At 41.8% G+C, this 23,035-nt stretch overlaps 1 pseudogene; it reads right to left on the reverse strand.

Annotated features, from left to right (window-relative positions):
- Positions 1-222: 222 nt before the first annotated feature.
- On the reverse strand, positions 223-20,477 carry LOC119505982 (annotated as a pseudogene).
- Positions 20,478-23,035: the final 2,558 nt, after the last annotated feature.

Genomic DNA, 23,035 nt, shown 5'->3' on the forward strand with positions numbered 1-23,035 from the left:
ACAATTTTGTCTCTTCCTCTCCGTTTTCACTGCCCCCTCCCTTGTTGGATTATTATTCCCTCTCACATCCATTGATGCAAAGACCCCTTGGCCATCTCTGTCCTCCCAGTGCACCCAGCCTGAGTGCACACAGCCGGCTGCCACACAGGCATCTTCTCCAGGCACCACGCTGAGGGTGCCCTGACGCTGCTCCTCCTGACGCATTTTTGGAGAGTCAGACAATTACAAGGCACCGTGGTTCCCAGGCTCACTAGATGAGCCACACGAGGAGCTCCCGTCTGGGAAGCCAGGGTTTGTCCCTGGGCTTCTAACAGGCAACTCACAGACACTCCTGAACTCATCGGACCTCCAGCCACCAAAGTTGCTCTGTCCTGGAGAGAGGCTGACTGTGATCCCAGACACCTCTGCAGGGTGGCATTGCCCTTAAAGGGATGGAAATCAGTGGCACAGAAAGACACTTATCCTTTTTGTGTGTAAAGCACAGATACATATAGAGCACTTAAGCAACTCCATAGTCTAAACGATGTACTTATGCCCAGGGACTGGGGAGCAATTAGAGGAAAAAGTTACTCGGATCTGCTGAGGTTAGCAAGCCAGGCTTCTGGAACAAGCACAAGGAGCACTGTGGCAGCCAGGCAATATCCCCTGAAGGGAGCTGTTTTTTCCCAGCTGCTGCATGTGCGGGCAGAGGGCATGCTCAGCTGACTGCTTTCTGCTCTCTGTGCCCCGTGGAAGCTCATCTCACACCCACAACTTGGAAGGATCCCCAAGCCCACTCCATCTATCAGAAACAGCCTGAGCTCAAGGCCTTTCTCTCTCCATGTTCTTTCTTGATCCCATGTGGATGCCCCACCTCTGTCTGTGAACCACTTTTATATATTGTTACTTCTGTACAGATTTTATTTTCTGCCCTAGAGGAGAGAGGCATATTTAATTAATCGCCATATACCCTACAAAGCATGCTAGAGTTCATGCCAAATGACAAATAAATATGTTTATGACAAATAAATATGATGAATTAATCTGGAATTCGGTCATATAACACCATCCTTCCCTTTAAATAACTTTTTGAAAGAATCATTGATGAGTTACAGTTTAGAGCCTAAGAAAATCTCTTGGATTCTGGTAATGTTTGAAGTAGAAAAGCAGAATCAAGGCTGACAAGAGAAAAATGATCATTCTACATCATTCTATTTCAGAATTACCTATACTTTCTTTTAAACATGCTATTGGTAACTATATGCTAAAATGGGCAATAAGTGCCAGCTGTTGGGGGTTGAACCCTGGCCCGACAAAATGCATGCTCAAGTCTTAGTCCACGTCACTATGGGTGTGAACCCACTTGCAAGTGGCATCTTTGAAAATGCGAAGGTGAATCAGGCTGTGGGTGTGCACCCATTTAGGTGATGCTACATTGAATCAGGGTGGGCCTTACGCCCTGTGACTGGAGTCCTTGTAAGCAAAGGAAATGCAGATGCAGTCAGCTGGAACCAGGAGTAAGAAGTCAGCGGAAGCCAGAAGGGTAGACACGAGGAGAGAGAGAGATGGCCGTGTGACGGGGATGCTATCACCAGATGGGACAGACCCAGGAGAAAGCCTGCTCGCCAATAACTTGAAGTTAGATGTCCATCTTCCAAAACCATGGGATAATAAATTCCTGGTGTTTAAACCAACCAGGGTGAGGTATTTGTCTCAGTAGCCCTTGTAAATCAAGACGCCAACTATTCTGAATGCTCTCTTCCCTTAGGAAAGATTATTAATTAATGGATAATTAATAAAGCAAATCATAAAGGAATAATTAGCTAATAATAATGACATTACTGTTTGACATTAATTCTGGGTCTGTCATGAATCAGCTTAAATTCTCTGTTTCATTTTTTTCTTTTAAGTCTCAGACAACCTTATAAAGTACAACCAATTACAACTTTACAGTGGAAAGCCCAAGTGATATGGTAGTGTTTGAGAGTTAAGATTCAAACCTTTTTTTTTAAATTCAATTTTATTGAGATATATTCACATACCATACAATCATCCAAAGCGTACAACCAATTGTTCACAGTACCATTATATAGTTGTGCATTCATCACTGCAATTAATTTTTGAATATTTTCATTACCGTGAAAAAAAATAAGAATAAGAATAAAAGTTAAAGTAAAAAAGAAGACCCAAAACATTCCACTCCCCCATCCCTCCCTATTATTCATTTACTTTTTGTTCCCATTTTTCTACTCATCTGTCCATACACTGGAAAAAGGGAGTGTGAGCCACAAGGTTTTTACAATCACATGGTCACAGAGTGTAAGTTATATAGTTATATAATCATCTTCAAGAATCAAGGCTACTGGGTTGTAGTTCAACAATTTCAGGTATTTCCTTCTAGTTATTCCAATACACTAAAAACTAAAAAGGGATATCCATATAATGCATAAGAATAACCTCCAGAATGACCTTTCAACTCCATTGAAATCTTTCAGCCACTGAAACTTTTGAAACTTTATTTTGTTTCATTTCTCTCCCCACTTTTGATCCAGAAGATTTTCTCAATCCCATAATGCTGGGTCCAGGCTCATCCCTGGGAGTCATGTCCCACATTGCTAGGGAGACTGACACCGCTGGGAGTCATGCCCTATATAGGGGGGAGAACACTTATATCCCCCTCTTACAGACATTTAGCTTTGGTGTATTGCCTTTTTACAATTAGTGGAAGCATATTACAATGTTATTATTAAGTATAGACTCTAGTTTGCATTGACTGTATTTTTCCCCAATACCATTCCATTTTCAACACTTTGCAAAGTTGACCTTCATTTGTTCTTCCTTTATATTTGTACATTTAATCCCATTCCCCACTCATTGACCATTATAGGTTTCACTAAGTTATACAGTCTCAGTCTTTATCTTCTATCTTTTCTTCTGGTATCATACAGACCACTAAACTTCCTCTTTCAACCATATTCACAGTCATCCTTTTTTCAGTGTACTTACAATATTGTGCTACCATCACACAGTATTGTGCTATCCATTTCTAGATCTATACAACCAATCCTCTAGAACATTCTGTAATCCTTCAACATCAAATGCCCAATCTCTACCCTCTTTCTGTCTCCTAATATCTTCATTTCTACTCTTCTCCAAACCTCTCTCTCCTGTCTTTTCCTATATGTCTGCAGCATTACCTTCAGTATTTCTTGTTGAGGACATCTCCTATTCAAGAACTCTCTCAGTGTCTAATTATCTGTAAATATTTTAAACTCTCCCTCATTTTTGAAGGATAGTTTTGCTGGTATAGGATTCTTGGGTGGCAGTTTTTCTCTTTCACTATCTTGAATATATCATACCACTGCCTTCTTACCTCCATGGTTTCTGCTGAGAAATCCACACTTAGTCTTATCGAGCTTCCCTTGTATGTGATGGATTGCTTTTCTCTTGCTGTCAAACCTGAGTCTTTTTGATTCGATATCCTATGATTTACCCACCAACATACCAGGGAGACAACCTGTTAAAAGCCAGTATCATCGGCATGCAGCAAGTGCTGTTCTGTGTGGAAGGTGGGACACATCCTGGGGCAACCACAAAGTCAGGTGCAGGAGGAGAAATCTCAAAGAGTGGGACACCACAAGGCCACTGTGGCCGTGACAGTCAGAATCTCAGATAGACACCTTTGTTTCTGCCAAACCTATAGCTGAATTCTAGTTTAAAAATAAGTGGGGGTCTATTTTCAAGGACTAGAAAGTGTGCACACTGCCCAACCATATACATCCATGATGCATAATTTTTATGTTGCATCAACAATACTTACTTTGACAGAGCTTGATGCACCAAATGCATACTGCTTGGTCTCCCTGCTCGTTTATGATACACTGGAGGTCACAGCACTTCTGTGCCAGTCCCACAGGGACAAAGGCATTTGACCAACCAGGATTCTCTCACTGCACTGCGCTCCAGGTGCGTCACCCACCCACATCGCGCGAAGGTGGCCCAGAAAGGCCTGATGGCATGGCTGCAGGCGGGAGGGAGAGGAAACGGGGGCAGCAGGGGCTTCAAGATTGAGAGGAAACACATCCCTCTGAAAAGTGCTGTTGAGAGATGAACTGACTTGTTTCTGTGAATTCTCTGGTGCATAGATAACGACCTTATACAATGCACCCTGGAAATCAAAATACACAAATGGTAAAAAAGGGACAGTGTCACAAACCCTGTGTCTCTGAGTGAGGAAGCACTGTTTACTTTGTGCAGCAGGCAAGCCATGCTATAAAATGGAAATCAAGGTGCAGTATGCAGGCTTTCCACGATTGAATAGGGTCTGCAACGGACCAACATTTGACAGTCACCAAGTCACGTTTCCCCTGGGACACAGACTCGTCCCCCTGAGACTAGACAAGAGCTCAAGGCATTGCCAGGATACCTAGGACATGAGGTCATCCTCATCATGGGTGGACATGAGAGGAATCTAAAAATAGAATCCCAATTTCCCTGCTCTGCAAAAAAGCCAGGACGATTTTTCCTGGTGTGCAGTGGGGAGGCAGTGGTCTTCTGCATATTTGGATTCTCATGCAAAGACATAAAGACATGTTGGGGTAGTGTTTTGATGACACGTTGAAAAATGACATATTCTGTCTATAAAACTGTTCTGATGTTTTCAGAATGTGAGAGAGAGAGAGAGAGAGGGAGAGTGAGAGAATATATTACAAAGCCTCCAAGGTTAGGTAACTTATCCAGCATATTAAATCTTTAAATACTTTACAACTACATTTGATCTCCGCTTTTATCAGACAGTTAAACTCTCAGTCTGGCAGCTGAGCCCAGCGACTTCTTCCCCAGAAGCTGGAGATGCTGGGCCCTTGGGCAGTGGAGCTCGCAGCCAGCACTGACCACTCACTTACCGCGAAGTGCTGACAAGCCAGGTGCTTGTGTGCATCAGCAGGTCCTGCAACCTTGACTGGGAAAGACAGTGAGAAGTGACCATGGTTGTGAGGCTCCTAAAGGCTATAACAACATTTTATGGAAACATAAACAAATAATAGGATTTCTGGGTTTTGCATCTCAAATATTTATATATTTATAATGACACAGCTAATTGTCAAAATTTTCTGGAGACTTGTGTCAGCAGAGGAAAGATTTCCTAATCAGCTTTCCTTTTTCAGCAAAATCTTACATTTATAATCTTCAATATATAAATGGAATCTATGGAAAGCTGCATTGGTTGAAGGCATGGGGTCCCAGTCTCCCACTGCCACCCACCCACAGACACATAGGGACCCCAAAGCACATTTACCCACCACCCTGGAACTGACTGCAGGAAAAATGAACTCAGCGTCATACTGGAGCACCAAATGCCAAGTCATGTGATGGGAACTCATGAATAGACTTGCTGGTCTAATTAAAACTGATGATGGTCACAGTTTGAAAAGTCTCCTCTGGATTAGACTGTATTAAAAATCCTGTAAAAAGAACTAAATAATCCTTCTATTACAGGGTGGGGAATTGTCTCAGAAACATTAAGGGGCTGCTTCCCCAGTGTAAGAGCCCCTGACTCTCTCATCACTTGGTAGATTCTCCTTCCATGAGCAGAACTTTCCTTATTCACCACCCAGTATGCTGTACACTAACTTAAAGTGCATTTTGTGTAAACATATTCTTCACAAAGAGGTCTACACACTAGAAGGGCTGCAACCAAGTTGTCTGGATCAGGAACTCAAATGAAGAAGGATCTCGAGGAGCTCTTGGATTTCCTAGGGTCTCTATCGTGAAGCTATCAGGATAAATCACTTTATCTCTTCATTTTGGTACTTTCTTGGATTGTGGCCTCTTCACAGAGTCGTTGCTTAGGAAATCTACAAACACAACTGCAAACCTTATGCAATGCTCGTTAACTCTTTACATTACTTTTTGTCCTCTTCAGAATCAATAGAACACAATTTGTATTTCTCCTGATTGTTCAAGGTTATTTAAAACATATATGGGGCCCTGAACCTGACTGCTAGTCCATGGTTCTAACTGGAAATACAATTATTTTAAGGAGTCATGGAAGTGGCCAATTTAAAAATAAACTTGGCTGAAAGTCATATTGTGGGCATCCTGGCAAAGCAAGAAAGAGGAGGCTGATGTTATCATTGCTGAAACAATGTCTATTTACAAGTCTTTTTCTTCCAGTTTATTATAATTTCATGTCTGTAACATGAATATTTAGTATTTTGATAAATAAATGAATGAATGATTGAACTTAATATGAGTAAACGGTAGATTGCTTTTTTTTTTTACTGAGTTTATACAATATTTCCGTTAAAATAAACTAGGTTAATTCTCTATAAAGTCAAAATTAATTTCTGATAAAATATGGCTAGTGATTAAAATATATATACATGAATGTGAGCACATTCTTTTATTCTTATGTCCATTTCCACTCTTTTCAGATTAGCTTGGGAGAAACTGTCTGACTCCCTTCTGGACAAAGTCCTCTCCTCATTACTCTTATTTCTGATCTACTCTCTTCCTTTTGACACTGATAGACTGTGAGACCTAAAATAGATGCTAATTATTTTCCACCTTTATCCCTAACTGTTCAAGGCAGTGCCTGGATGTTTTGACTGTGAGACCCCATTGGCACGGAGCTCATTAAAGCCACACAGAATGACTGACTCATAAGAACAAAGATTTTGTTGAGGTAAAGACACAAGTAGCACAAGGCACAAGCATAGCTAATGAAATGAAACAGAAAATTAATATAACATAGAACATTTCACCCTTTCTATTTTTAACTGTGGAAGAGAAAAATATATTTATTTTCAATCCTGAAATGGGAGCTTCTGTCCACTGCTGTCTATTTTACATGAAAAAGCACCATTACTAATCACTCAACTCTTGACCCTCACACCCACTGTTCAGTAATTGGAGCAGTTAGGTGAAACACTGTGCTAGATTGTGTGGCACCTGTGTTGACAGACTGTGTGATGATGTGGGACTCCAGAACTATCTATTACCCTAATTATTCCCCAAGATCAACCTCCTTCCCTTCAATTGAAAAGTGAGGAAACATCGTCTTACAGTCATGAATGAAAACTTAGTTCCCAGCAAAACAAAACACTCCCCAACTCGAAAAAGAAGAGAAAATAAGAAAATCTAAACAAACTAATTTCTAACAGTATATAGAAATGCTGATTGGTTGACTGGTTTGTAATAAGGGGTATTTTGTGGTCTGCAAATACAACAAAATTAACTTGTCTACCTGAATATTAACATAGTAACATTAATATTGTGACTGTGAACTCATTAGCAAAAGTCCTAACCAGCCAATAATATTCTATCATTATTTTATAATAGAATTTGCAAAGCATACAATCTCTATATAAAACCATATCTTAGTAGAAAAGACAAATATTTTCTCCCTTATGTAGATGAAGAAACCAAGACTCAGAGACTTCAAGGTTTATAAAAATCTACTGACTCATAAATGACAGACATTAGAAAGATGTCAGGTTTTCTGCCATTTTACCCTGCTTTTTCTGATACTTGGTGATAAGCAATTTACATTATATAAGATAGACTCTAAATTACTGGAGATTCTGATTTATAGATGACATTAAAATTTCATCACTGGGGTTCTGCAGAGACTAAATTAAGTTCACAAATAAATGTGTTTCACGAATAGAAAATAATTACGTATAATTTATTGTATGGCCTCTGCCATTTATCAAAAAATAGGATTATCTTCTAGATTATGAAACTTCAACATTCTTATTTGCATAACCCCTAAATAATTTTGAAAACTCTTTCACATACTTTTATATATAAACATCTAAAATTTATCAGTATCACTTGAAATGTTTGCAAAGTATATATATGTATATATATTCACTGTATTGCATACTGTGCATGAAGATGACATATATTTTCACCAAACATTGGAGCTGAAAGCTTATCTCATTCAATTTAAGGAAATTATCCATTGGATGAACTGATTGGCAATGCAGTATCTCTTTCTCACATTTCCTGAATCAGACTTATATCTTCACAGAAAAATTGAGTTCATATTTAAAATAAACATGGTAATAAGTATCCTCACAACCACATTATCACTATTTTTCTATTTCCAGGAGATCGATAGATAGATAGAAAGAAAGAAAGAAAATTAGATGACACATAGATAGATAGATAAAGAAAATTAGAAAATTAGATGACACATGGATAGATAGACAGATAGACAGACAGAGAGACATACAGAATGGCAGATGAGAGGGAGAGATAAGATGAGGCGTGGATTTTCAGCACGAGATTTTTGCCTGGTTTCTTACAGAACTTTTCTCAGCTTTGCTCTCCTGGGACTCTCCCCCGGGGGTGGGAATTCTGGATCAGACCTGCATTCAGGGCCTAGGTTTGTCCACCTCAAGGCTGTGCACCCCGGGGAGATGAGTGAGGGGTTTGCCTTCTTCTTTAAAGTGGAAGAAGCACCCTCGTGGAAGTGGAGGAGGAAAAAGGGAACCACCCACCCCAAGGATCTCAGGAACGTCTGGTTTAGGGGAGACGTCGCATGGCGATGGAGGACTGGGAAGCTGATTGCTTTAAAGCTTCATCCTGCCTGGCCGTGCCCAGGAAATCCCATCCGCCCGTTGGGGTGTGGATACCCTCATGTGACAAAGCTCTTCTTGGCAAGTGCCACCAAAGCATGCTGCCCACATTGTTATTCCTGAGACCTTGCACAAAATATCAATTCCAGGGCCAAATAACAGCATTATTTTGCAAACAAACAGATGAAAGCATCTGCTATATCATATGGAAAATACAAAAAACAGGCTTTTAAAATGTTCTGCTAAACTTAAAAGGGCAGTGCTGGAAATAAAACTATAGGCCAACCTCATTCACATACAGGAATATAAACATTCTAAAGAAATCGTCAGCAAACTGATGTCACCAAGTTAAAAAAACAGGAATAGCCTCATGATCAGTCAAGTTAATGACAGGAATTCATGTTTAATTTAACAACTGAAAATAAAACAACAACACATGGTCAAATAACAGGTTAAAGGAAAAACACAACTTCAGCGTGTCAGTAAGTAAGAGATAGCAGCCTATACAATTCCACTTGCATCTTGATAAATGTCTTTGCACCCTAAGAATAAAAAGGAAACTTTCACAAAAAAAGTTTATACCTTTAAGAAAACAGCTTATACTTACAAAAACAATATAAAGAAAAGTAGGGGAAGTTCTGAACTCATTTTAGAAGATATTGCCATAATCTTGATAGCAAGAAGAAATGATAAAAAATGTGGATCACTTTTATGTAAAAATAGAGAAGCAAAAATTCAAAATAAAATAGTGTATCCAATCCAGGAAAGCATGGAAAATAAAACATGATATTAATTAGAGCTTATTCCAGGATTTTAAAATGTTTTTAGATGAAAAAAAAATTAATGTTACTTTTCATGTTAACTAATTAAATGAGAAAACATATATGATCATCTGAAACTTCAAGACTGATAACTTTCTTAAAAAACTAAGAATAATAACGAACTTTTTAAATTGCAAGAATATCACTAACAAAACCAATGAATACTATTCATAACTTTAAGCCTTTCAAAGCATTCCACTGAATTTGAAGTCAGAATCACTATTATCATTCCACAGTGTTCCTGTGCAATAAGATTAGACACGACACATTCTTATTATATAGAAATTCACTGCTTCACTGCAGAAAATATGATTGTCTATGCAGAAAATAAAAAGAAATTATGTACTACTGGGACAAATAGATTTAAGGGATGTTTTCTGAGTGTGTGACTTACAGAGAAAAACCAATAGTATTCCTAATCTTCAGAAATTATCAAATTGGAAATAATTTTAAAAATGAACTGATTCAGAATAGTTACCAATTTCTTCAGTAGCAAAAGAAATATGAAATCATATAAGATCTTTATAATAAAAATGAATTTTTATAAGAAGACTTGAAAAATTAATGGAATGATATATCATTTCCATGGCTAAGAAGATTTGATATTTTAATGTTAGTTATCTCCATATAAATATAAAATTTGGATGAAAAGACAATCAAAATCCTAAAAGAATTTTCTATGGAATTTAACAAGATCCTTCTAAAATTCATACTATGAGAAAATACACACAATATAATCTTGAAAATAGAGAAAACTTGGCTGTTCTACTAGTTATGAAGTGACATGGTTAAGTTATACTATTAGAGAAAAAAGAGTTTAGAAATATTGCATCCATGATGCAAACTCAGTAGATGAGAGAGATGGTTCAGGAATCTGTGGGTAAATGAGGAAATACTCTGTAGATGATGTTAGGTCAATTGATAATCTATAAAAGAAAAATTTTATTGGATCCATACCTCATGTTATCCTCAAAATTAACCCCAGATGGGTCAGAGTCCTCCCATAATTTCCCACGTGGAAGACGGCAGGCTGGAGCTTTATCAGCTGGCTCTACAGGCTGTGGGTTGAAGTTTGTTCCCAGGGGTTTTCAGTCCCCTGAACTCAGGATGTGCCTTTGCACCTGAGCCTTGCAGACACCTGTATCTTCAGAGAAGAAACTGGAGTGGAAAATGGAAACCTGTGCAGGGCTCACTTGAGGTGCAGGACTGTAAGCATAAGGCAAGTCTGAGTTTGCATTAAATTGTCAGTTCTGGCTCTGGTGGAGGTCAATGGTGGCTAAGGGTAAGTGATGCCAGGCACCAAAGGAACCTGCTATGGGTCACCAATTGCAGCATTCAGGCCTGTTCACATTAGGTCCACTTTGTCACCAAGTCTTACAGGTGGTAAGTGGCTCCTATGTCTGTAAAAGGAAAGTGTTATGGACTGAATTGTGTCCCAACAAAAGACATGTAAGCCCTAATCTCCAGTCCTGTAAATGTGATCCTGTTTGCAAAAAGATCTTAGAAGTTATTTGTAAAGATGAGGCCAAACTGTTCTGGAGTGGGTCCTAATCCAATATGAGTGGGGTCCTTATAAGAAGGAGAAATTGGACAAGGCAAGACAGCGACAGAGGGGAGAACTCCACGTGACAACTGAGGAAGAGAACACCATGCGTGGATTGTTGGCAAGCCATTGCCAGACGCCAGGAGAGAGGCATGAAATAGACCCTCTCCTACAGGCTCGAGAGGCAGCGTGGCCCTGCCAACACCTTCAATTCTGACTTCTAGACTCCAGAAGGTAGGGACAACACTTTCTATGGTTTCAAACCATCCAGTCTGTAATACTTTGTTACGCCCACCCTGGGCAGCTAAGATACAGGGTTTATGCAATTCTGGTACATCCTCTCTCAAAAAGACTCCCTCAATGTGTAGCTTACATTCTATTTTTTGCTCTTTAAAAGAATTTATTTTACATCTATTAGACCACACAGTATGGCATTTTAAAACACTGACACATAACTCCCTAATAAGATAAAGCAAAGACAAAATTGTTCATCTTACCGGAAACAAGATACACCATCACTTTATAGTCTTCAAACATTATTGCACTGTTACTTCCATCATTTGACAATGTATTCATGAAAACAGTCTGCAGACAACTACTGTTTTAACAAAGAACACTTATAAGTAGACATGACTGTCCTAAATTGTTTATTAGGTATGAATTTTATAAACATTACATATATTAGTGGTAATGGTGCAGCTGGAGAGTATTGTGCCTTCTCCAAGCTGCATGTAAGAACCACCAATAGGGTGGTGAAACTTGTAGCCCTTTCCAAGGCCATGGCTCTTGTGGCCTGCAGAAGTCAGCCCATGCATCTCCCTGTGCTTGTGGATGGGCCTGGTGATCCACTGGGTGTCAGGATTTCTTCTGGTAGCTTTATGGAATGGATCAATGAGGATAACCTCAAAGAATTTGTATATGGAATCTACACCAACCCAGTAAGAATTCAGGACTCTCAGTGCCTGGCAGTGGCATCCAGCTCATTCCTCAGCAACAGACTGAAGGCTTCGAGCAAATTTCAGCTGATTAACACCATGATGGACAGACTTACCATAGGTTGTACCCTTAGAAACCAGGTGTTTGCAGCCACCACAGTGCACTTGAATCCCGTAGATGACATAACCTTGCTTGGCCTTGTATCCCAGTCTGTGTGCTTTATCAGGCCGGGTGGGATGTGGGGCCCTGTGGAGTGCAGAGAGCTGGTGGTATTGCCAGCAAAGGACCCTCAGAAAAAAGCACATCATATCGGACTGCTTCTTCCTCCATAACACCTATATGTATTTATAAGCACCCTTCTTGGCTTACCTGATAGCTGCTGCCAGATGGAAAGGAAAAGGTGTAGCTTAAATTCTTAGTTTTAATGGACCCAATTTGCAAAAACTGGCACTTTAAATTAGAGGGGTTGTTCTAAACTGCCCAAGACAACTGGCTCCCAAAAAACATTACCAAGTGGCAGGGTCTTTATCATATAGTGTCTATCTCCCACGTTTTGGTGTGCCTGTGTCTTACTAGGATATACAGTGTTCTTGATATACCCCATTCCTCAGTCTTACTAGCATGATGCCACCGATCTGTTGGCTCAGTGTGACTTTCTATGGATAGTCAAGGCCACCAAGATCATGGTCTATTTTCACAAAGAAGAGGGTTGGAAAATGGAAGCATTAACCTAGCCTGGGGCAAGGAGTGAATGTGTACTTCTGCAGCTGCCCATCTGAAATGAAAATGATTTTTTGATTCTTTTTATTGATGGGGACTGGAAAGAATACATTTGTGTACCAGATAGTTTTTGCTGTATAACAAGCCATCCCAAAATGTAGTGGCTTAAAAGCACTGTTTATTGAACTGATAGCTCCATGGACTAGCAATTTTGGCTGGGCTCCCTGGAGGGGCTCCTTGGAGGGACTCCTTTGATCTGTGCAGGGCACACTCTTGTACCTGTGGTCAGCTGCTGGGTGAGCTGGGGCCTGGATATTCTAGACTGGCCTCGGCCAAGTGGCTCTTCTTTACTCTAGACCTTGTCTGTAGAGGGGAGCCTGCATAGAGGAGGAGAAGCCCTGGGTAGAAGACAAGAGATGCATAGTTCAACTGAGACCAGGTGCTGGCAGGTACAGCAATGACCAGAAGCAAAGGTGGTCCAGGAGTGCAAAGCAGTAACCTACCCAGTGGTCGGGTGCTCTCACTGCCCCTATACCTTGAAATAATGCTTCATTTTGAGTTACATCAGTAGCCATATTTTCTCTTTATTTTTTTAGTTTTTTCTTTATCACTGATTGATTTACAGTATTACAAATATCTTCATTTGAAAGTAAAAAAAAAATAATGAAAATTAAGACAAAAAGCATGCAAAATTTATTATGTTTTCATTAATAAAAGAGTCAGGAAAGAAGTACTGCAAATTTACATGTGTTATAAAACTCCCTTGATAATACATTATTATAATATTATTGCAGTACGGCATGTTTGTGTTACCAGCAGAGGCTCCCTGCTGTAATGAACAACTCCCATTCTTAGGTGTTTAACACATAGAATTCTCTTCTGATCTATAAAGCAATCCAAGGTGTTTATTTGGTTTGTGATCCAACCCCTTGTGGTTTAATGTCCCAGGCCTTCCCCTCGAGACTCCCAGGCCTCTCTGTTGGCTCTTCTGCATCCTGGGGGCAGAGGAGGGAGAAGTAGAAGGGGAGCACAAAATACAAGGGGATTAAGTATGAGCCAAACCTGGATCTGGCTTACTGCGGGATACTGATTACGTGCTTCGACTTGGCGGGCCTGGGCCGGGGGACCTGATCAGCCCCTGGGGAGGGTGGTGGGCATGGGCGGTAGCGCCCTCCACAGCCCCCCGGGCCTGAGAAAGTGAGGCCGGAGGCAGGCCCCATTTCCTCACCCAAAATACAACCATTGGGGGAGGCTTGCCGGAGAAAACCGCCTCCCTTATCTTGCCACACACTCCCCGTTGCCAGAGCAACTCCCCCACCGCCAGTGCGCATGCACCGTTGCCAGAGCAACTCCTGCCGGCGGCAAACAGCTTCCGCGCCCTCTCAGAACCAATCCTAGCCTTTCTCCCCTCAGCATTACCATTTAAGGCCCTTACACCCCTACACCAACCCCGCCCTCTATGCCAGCCTATATAACTTGTGCTCACCCCTGAATAAAGGCTTTTGTTCTACCCCCCTGAAAGGAGAGTGTCTCGTTTTTCTCCCTCGCCGCCCTCCACACCTTGCACGCCTCCGCCGGGGACTTGGCCAAGTCCCCCGCCTCGCCCTCGCCTCCGGGAAGAGCCTCCGCCGGTACCCACAAAGCAAACCTGACAGCAGAAGGTTCCGTGGGTGCCCGCCCCTACCTAGCTGCGACCGCAGCTTACATCATTTCTATACACATACCGCTGGCCAGATTTCATACACGAGACTGATGCGAAACAATACTCTCCGTGTGAGTCCATATATGTAAAGTTAAAAAGTGGCAAAATTAGTCAGTGATCTCACTAGTTAGTTTGGAGGTTACCTAAGGGAAGGAGAGAGAAGGTACTGGGCAAAAAAAGGCCGATGGGGACAGCAGGCATGCTAGTATTGTGCTATTCTTGATGGAGGGTTGGTGATGTGGGTGCATCCACTTTGTGATAATTCATTGAGCTGTACAATTACTAATTGTTCAATATTCTGTGTATCTGTTACACAAAAGTAAGTATTTTTAATTGTAGGCATATCATAGAAAACAATGAAAAGAAAATCCCCAAGAGCTAGGGATTTTGGCAAGATGGAGACCTGTGTTATGTTCTCCTGCCTTCATAGCTCAGTCTCACTGGCTTGACTGGTAATAGGTGCCAAAAAAGATGGCCCCAAAGACTGAATTAGTGGAACCTATATTTATTCCAAGTAATAAAAACAAGGCATTTCTTTTTTTCTTCAGAGGCAGATTTCCAAGACAAGAAGAGGGAATATAGGAACTCAGTGACAAACAGTCAACACAAGTGCCTGCCTTATCTTTGTTTTCTGCTCTCATCATTCACATACAACTGGGTCTGTTTCCACTGATGGAGGTGCTGATTCCAAGGAAAGGAAATAGAAGGGGAATTAAGTAGATCTCAAAATGATTACTTTATTGTTTATCTACATACATAAATTGGAAATATCCATGTGCTCCCACACTGAATTGAAACAGAAAATGAGATGGGTAGTCAAGTGGAAAATCTGAGAGATCCAGATCTGTAGACACACCCAGCACAAGCTCAGCCACAGGAACTGTTGGAGGGCTTGGACAATTGGAATATGTTTCTACTGTTTCCGATTTCCTCCCAAAGCCAGAGATCTAGCAGTCTGCTGGGAAGCAGCGACACTGCCGGCACCCCTGAGCAGGAGAGGGGAAGCTCGGGGCATCCTGCTCCAAGGAAGGAGACTGCCCTCCGCGGTACCCACACCTGCTCGTCCTTGCAGTGGGTCCTCTCCCCCAGGGTGGAAACTGGCCCTCTTGGAGCAGAAAGATAATGAGGAAGGAAAGATCCAGAGGAGATCTCCTTCCAAAGCCACAGGCAACTTGAGGTTTCCCACCTTCAAATTTTGCCAGGGACTTCTGGTAAAAATGGGATTCCTTTTCCCAACCTTGGAGACAGGATAAAATTTTAGGTGCCTTTGAGAGTTTTCTAAATATGGTTTGTGAATGTTTGTTATCAATTGATTGATTGAGCAGGATTTTAACAAATGTCAGTAGCGGGGACCATCATCACAGCGTCCCAAACCCTCTTTGGTCCTTGCAGCACATTTGCTGTAAGCACCACAACGATAAGGCTTGGGGACAGGACAAATCTACCGCGTACCCTTCCTCTGAATAACAGAGGCCAATGACTTAATATTCCTTCACTCTAGACTCCCAAGAGAAGGGAGAAGCCCTGCCCTTGAATTAGCCATAGAATAACTTTCTTATCCCCTGGGCTGAAAGGTAAGAATCTATCTGCAATAGCGACATCATCATCCACCAAACAGCCCATCTAGGAGTGTGGGGTGGGATACATTCAATTGTCATTTTGCAATCTTCCAAATGGTCCACTGGTCCAACATGACACTTACACCAGGGCAAGCGTGAAGAAGGACAGTTCCCCTTTGTGAAAGGATGGCTTGCAATGCCCACCATCTGAACTGTGGCAGGCCAGTCGTTTGCAGAGTTGGTGTCACCTTTGCAAAACCTTGAGCACTTGAGAAAAACAACAGCTCAGTAGTCATCTTCAGTTCCACCTGTCAGGACAAAAGCCTCTGTGGTTACTTCTCCAACACTTGCTTTCTTTTCTCCCTAGCCTGACAAAGTTTGGCGAACATGTCTAAATTCTAGAGGAGAGGAGAGTGCCTTGTAATATTTTTATAAAACTTACAGAAAACAGATATATCATTTATATGTACTTAGACACAGTTGCATGCTTGTTGGAGAACATTTGCAGTCACAAAAAGGCATTATTCTTTTATTGTACATGAGACCACAAACCAGAAAGTAAGCAAGAACCTCCCTAATTTGGGCAAAAGCTTTAATGTTTAGATTGTGCAGTTTTCTTTCTCCTCATCAGATCATACAATGACTCAGTCACATCAGATTTTCCCACAGTCCTAGCAATACGAGTTTTCATTCTGAAATATTCTCTCCTACTTCACCAACTACAAACTCTCTGAGATCTATCAGTGTAATCAAAGATGGGGACATCAACTTCATAATCAAAGGTGGGTTATAGTATTTCATAAATCGGGCAGAATGGAGAGTGGATCTGCCTTTACTTTCCTGGGAGGATGTGCATTTTTCTTTTGTTTTGTTGTTGTTTTTGTTTTCCGAGAAAGAGGTGGCAGCCTTCTCTGGGAGCTCTTTGTCTCCATTGCTTTCTGTCCCCATGTCTGCTCCCCCACCCCTCCTACCACTGCTGCAATTGTCCTGAATCTGGAGCCACTCACACTCTCCTCTGTTCTCCTTTCAATCCAGTGACTAGCGCCTAGGGAAGTGTCACTGGAGCACTCTCTTTACTCAGGAAAATGCTACTTTTTGTGATGGTGGCACATTCTGAGCCTGGCTTTCACCTTTGCCCTGTGTGCCCCTCGAATGGAACAAGCCTGTGTGTTCTGCACACACCACCCCATGTGCCATGTAGCTTGTAGGGGAGGAGGAGGGTTTCACTCGCTTTACATCCATGATGGAAGGGCACCAGTGATAGTGTGACAACTTTTGCTTTACACAATATTCCTTTCATATGTTCATTTATTCATCCACTCAAATGTAGCTGTTGCATTTTTCTTTGTTCAAGCATGTGGAGATAAATAAGTGAAAGCTGTGGGATCCAGTCTAAAAAATCTAATATCCACACAAGATTTATGAGGTGCTGAGTCTTCTGTGGGTTAGGACCATAGGGGAACACATCAAGGTCTTAGTTTGCCAGATCTGCTATGACAAAACCACACACACCTGTGGGCATGAACATTAGGGATTTTATTGTGTCATGATTTGGGGAACTAGAAGTCCAACATCAAGGTTCTGGCAGGACTTGCTTTGTCCCAGAGTCTGCAGTGTTTTGGTCATCTTCCATCATGTAGAAATCTGTCTCTCTCTTTCTCTCTCTCTCTCTGTCTCTCTCTTTTTCTCTCCCCTAGGGCCCCTGTGTCTGTGATTTCTGGCTTCTACCTGCATGACTTCCATGTCAATTTCCTTTGCTTGGAAGGACTTATACAGATTAAGACCCACCATGATTCAATTTGGCCTCATCTAAATAGAATCCTCTAAGATCCTATTTATAAATGAGTCCATATCCTGACTCATCCTAACATATTTAAAGACACTGTTTACAAATGGGCTCACACCCACAGGGACATAGATTAACACTTGAACATGTCTTTCCTGGGTACCTGCTTAAGTCCCCAACAATTAAGATGTGTATTTGCTTTTAGTTGTTGATCCTAATAATCATTTATACAAGACATTGAACACTGAAGATTGAATGGTTTTCAATAATTTCAAATGACAGAGTTTAGGTGAGTGGTTCTCTACTGAGATTCTCATGTATTTGGCCTGGGGTGGGTTCTGAGAATTCACTTGTCTGTTTTGTTTTAAGTTCTCCAGGTGATTCCAGTGAGTAGACTGAACTAGGAATAATTTCAGCTGATTAAACAACTTTAGCCTTAGGTCAAGGAAGAGGTAAATTGTGAAACTCAATATACGATTGTGAATTGGACAGATTGATCAAAGAAAGGCTGAAGGGATGCTTCAATCTCTGAATGTGCAAGGAAAAGGTCAACTGTGTGTGATGATCCTCTGGCTCTGCCAAGCTCCTCGCTCCTGGAGACTGAGGCCAGCCAGGTACCTGACTGAGTCGGCCCTTCAGGGGAGAAGTTGGAAGTCCAGAGTCTGTCTGTCATGGCTCAGCCTCAGGTGGGCCTGGCTGCAGATCCTGCTTATCCCTTGTGCCCTGGCTGCCAGGTCTGGGTTCTTGACTTGTGACAAGACCACTGTCTGATTCTCTACATTCTTAACTGCAGCAGAGAATGCCACAAACCTCCTTTCCCCTACAGAGGATGCTCACCCTGCACCTCACCCCTCTACCACCCCATCCCATCCAGCCTACACCTCTGCTTTGGCATCTTAAATTCAGGGCTGCAATGAAGTCCAACTCGATCCATGCTGCTCTCTTTCTAGAGGTCACTGCCATGACAAGAAACTTAATTTTCTTTTGCTAGATCTTTCTCCAACTTTCTGTCTGGACTACAGTCTAAGGACCCTGAACATCAGGCACATTCCTCCTGCTCCCACAGCCAGACTGAGACACATTCTCCCCTTTGCCTGGAACATCTCTCCATTGCTCCTGAATAGTCTCCTCTTACAGCCTGCTACTGGGAACTCCTCAACCACCAACCTCACCCAGATCATTCCGTGTTGATAAAAGAAAAACTTTTCATGCAATTCAGGACCTCTCAGCTCTATTGAGCAATTCCTGAATTGGGTACCAACCCATTCAGAAAGTAGAAAGGCATTCCACCAAGGGAATGGAAAGAGAAATTTCATATAGAGTGAAAATGGAAGCAAGTGAGTAAATGTACTGATTGGCTGACATTAGCTCCCATATTACATAGGGGTCTTACACAGTGTGGAGTGGATGTACACTGATTAATATGGTATGCTTGTCTAATCTGATAAGCTGTCTCTACCGGACCGAAACTAGTTTTATCACTGGGTGTTGTTTATCAGCAACTCTATAGGATGCTGTTCCAGTTTGCTAATGCTGTCCTTTTGCAAAATACCAGAAACGGATTGGCTTTTATAAAGGGGGTTTATTTGATTACAAAATTACAGTCTTAAGGCCATAAAGTGTCCAAGGTAAGGCATAAACAAAGGGAACCCTCACTGGAGAGAGGCCATTGGCATCCAGAAAACCTCTGTGGCTGGGGATCTGCTTGTGGCTGGCATCTGCTTGCTCCCAGGTTGCATTTCAAAATGGTGTTCTCCAAAGTGTTGCTCTTGGGGCATTTTGTCCTCTCTTAGCTGCAGCTGCTCTTCAAAATATCACCTTCAGTTGCTCTGAGTTGCTCTGTCTGTGAACTCCTTTATAGGACTCCAGTGATCCAATTAACACCCACCCTGAATGGGCGGGGTAACAACTCCATGGAAATTATCCAATCAAATGTTTCACTCACCATTGATTGAGTCACATCTCCATGGAAACAATCAAAGAATTACAATCTAATCAACACTAATATGTTTGCCTCTACAAGACTGCATCAAAGAATATGGAGTTTTGGGGCACATAATACTTCCAAACTGTCACATTCCACCCTCTAGACCCCAAAATGACATAATCTTTCCATATACAAACTACATTCATCCCATAATAATATCACAAAACTTAAATCATTTCAGTAACAATAGGTAAGTACAAGATCCCATCAAAATCAGTTACAGGCATGGTCTGTCCTGAGGCATAATTCCCCTCTGGCTGTGGACCTGCAAAAGTTAGAACAAGTTATCTATTTCCAATATGCAAAGGAGGGGCAGTCATAGGATAAATGTTCCCATTGCCATAAGGAGAAACTGAAAGGAAAGCAGGGTTTATGGGACCAAAACAGTTCCTAAACCCTGCAGGGCAAACTCCATTAGATTTCAAAGTCCAAGAGTCATTTGTAGAATGGTATTTTATCATCAGGACTTGAGAGACTGGGAGTCCAACCGTTCCCAAGGACCTATGTGACAGCCCTTTTTTCTCTAGACGCTGTGGTGAGTGCTCCAACATATCCACACACTGGGGAGACCACCTTCTTCTCAGCCCCACCCTTCTCAAACATTGGGGTGCCACCCAGACTCTGACTCTCTGGGGCAAAGTTTCTCCCCTTTCCGAACAGTGGGGGTGTGGCCAGGGTCTCCCCAATCTCTGGGGAATATGCACCACCCTCTCTGGGGCCTGGATGGCAGCACTCTTCCTAAGCATTGAGGTGGAAGGCTCACCCTCAGCCTCCCGGGCATTGTCTTCCTTTCCATGTGCATGTGGGCCACTCCATCCTCCATGCCTGAGACTTTCTGACTCCAGAACTCAATCTCCATGTCTCTTTCTTTGAAGAGCATTTTCCTTTAATGTGTTCCTTCTATGATCCCTCCAGTCCAGACTTGCAGTGGCTTCGTATATAAAGATCTCACAAAAACTCGTTGGCTTGGCATGAAGCACACAGGGGTCAAAACCTTCAGAAAATAGGACTGTCCACAGATCCTTTCTGGATAACTCCATCTCCAATCCTGGCTTGTACTGAAATGGCGGTCAGATTCCATGTTTGGTTAAATTCTCACATGGGGCTGTAGCTTCTAGGGTCTCACTTTTTGGAAGCCTGGAATTTTCCAAACTATCAGCTTCTGGTTTCTTTGTTACCAAGAGCTCATTTCTCAGCTTATCTCTGTCTTGTCACATTTAACTATAAGCTGCAAGAAGGAGCCAAGCCACATTCTCCACATGTAGTCTAGAGATCTTACCAGCTAAGTATTCTAGGCTGTCACTTTCAAATTCTGCCTTCCATCTTATACCAGGACTCATTTTGCCAAATTCTCTGCCACTTTAAAGCAAAGATCACTTTTATTCCAGTTTGCAATGACACATTCATCATTTCTGCTCAAGGCCTCATCAGAAGTATCTTTTGAGTCCATATTTCTACCAACAGTCTCTTCAAAGCAGTCTAGGCCTTTTCTATCAAGCTCCTCACAATTCCTCCAGAATCTTCCCCTTATCCATTTAAAAAGCCATTCCACCATGTTTGGTATTTGCAAACTCAGCAGCACCAGCACCCCACTCTTGGTAACAAACTCTATTCTGGTTTTCCTAATGCTGCCATTTTGCAAAACACCAGAAATGGATTGGCTTTTATGAAGGGGGTTTATTTGGTTACAAAGTTACTGTCTTAAGGCCATAAAGTGTCCAAGGTAAGGCATAAACAAAGGTCACCTTCACTGGAGAGAGGCCATTGGCATCCCCAAAACCTCTGTAGCTGGAAAGGCACATGGCTGGCATCTGCTTGCTCCCAGGTTGTGTTTCAAAATGGTGTTCTCCAAAGTGTTGCTCTTGGGGTGTTTTGTCCTCTCTTAGCTGAAGCTGCTCTTCAAAATGTCACTAAATGTCAAAAAGTTGCTCTCTGGCCCTTCAGTCTGTGAACTCCTTTACAGGACTCCAGTGATCCAATTAACACCCACCCTGAATGGGCAGGGTAACATCTCCATGGAAATTATCCAATCAAGCATTTCACTCACAGTTGATTGAGTCACATCTCCATGGAAACAATCAAAGAATTCCAATCTAATCAACACTAATATATCTGCCTCTTCAAGACTGCATCAAAGAACATGGAGTTTTGGGGGACATAATACATCCAAACCAGCACAGGTGTGTTCTATTTTCTAGGAAAACTCCCCAGGCCAAATGTCTCTGTCCTTCTGGGAAAAGGATCCCCTCCTGGCAATGCTCAATTAGGGAGGCCATTTTATTTTACTTAACAATGTCTAAGTGCTAAGTCATGGCCTTCTCTTATCTCTTATCTCCTGCTCTATTACCAGGTCGTCACTGTGGTGACAAATCTAGTTCTTCAAAAAGAATAAGCTTCACTATGGCAAAGGGGCAGTTCTGTGAAATTGGTAGCTAAGACCCTGGTGAAAAAGGTAGCTAAGAAAGGAATGGGAAAAATCAATGCCATGAAAATGGAATGGTTAATGACTACACTAACCATCTTGATTTGCTCAAGCTCCCACATTGGCAAGGGGAGGACTGAGTCAACTGGGAATCCAATAACACTGCTCCAGCTTGACAAACCTGTGATCCTTTGCTTGCCCAGGACATTGCTGCAGCTTCAGCAACCACAAAACCAGAAGGACCCAGTTTAAGCTAGCCACCAAAACAACAACAACAACAACAACAAAAAAAAGTCTGCTAATGAACATCCTGCTTCTGTAGTATCTGAAATGGCCAGGTCCAAAGACAGTCCACTGCATGGTAGTATCTGAACTAGACAGCTGTGAGCAAGGACACTCCACAATGAGACCACTCCTAACAACACCCTACCCTTCCCAAGGCTGTCTAACAGTGCCCTGTCCCTCCCAAGGCAGACCAAGTCCCAGATAGCCTATATAATCTGTTCCCTGAAGCCCAACTCTCAGGCAGGTGCTACTTGCTGGCTGTCCTCCACATGAATGTTTGCTCTTGCTCAATAAAACTTCATTCTTGTCTTCACAGCAAGTCTCCTAGTTATTTCTTCCATCAACAATGCTAAAGGTAGAAAATGCTCTAGTACCCATGTTGCTTTCCATTATTTGGAAGACAGCAATTAAACTCTCTGAAAGAAACCCTCAGGAAGACTGAGTTAAACACATGAAATTTGCTGGTACTTATGACAGATATTTTTTAAGCCTGGGGGGATAAACGAATGAACTTTTTAGAAGGAAACAAGATGCAATGAGAGTCTTTTTAATAATGGGACAGGGAAAACTGGATATCAACATGCAAAAGAATGAAGATGGACCCCTACCTCACACCACATGCAAAAATTAACTCAAAATAGATCAAACATAAGAACTAGAACAATAAACTCTTAGAATAAACATAGAGGAAAGTCCCCATGAACTTGGAT

The sequence above is a fragment of the Choloepus didactylus genome, chromosome 11 (genome assembly GCF_015220235.1).
Source record: "Choloepus didactylus isolate mChoDid1 chromosome 11, mChoDid1.pri, whole genome shotgun sequence".
In the NCBI taxonomy this organism is placed as follows: Eukaryota; Metazoa; Chordata; class Mammalia; order Pilosa; family Megalonychidae; genus Choloepus; species Choloepus didactylus.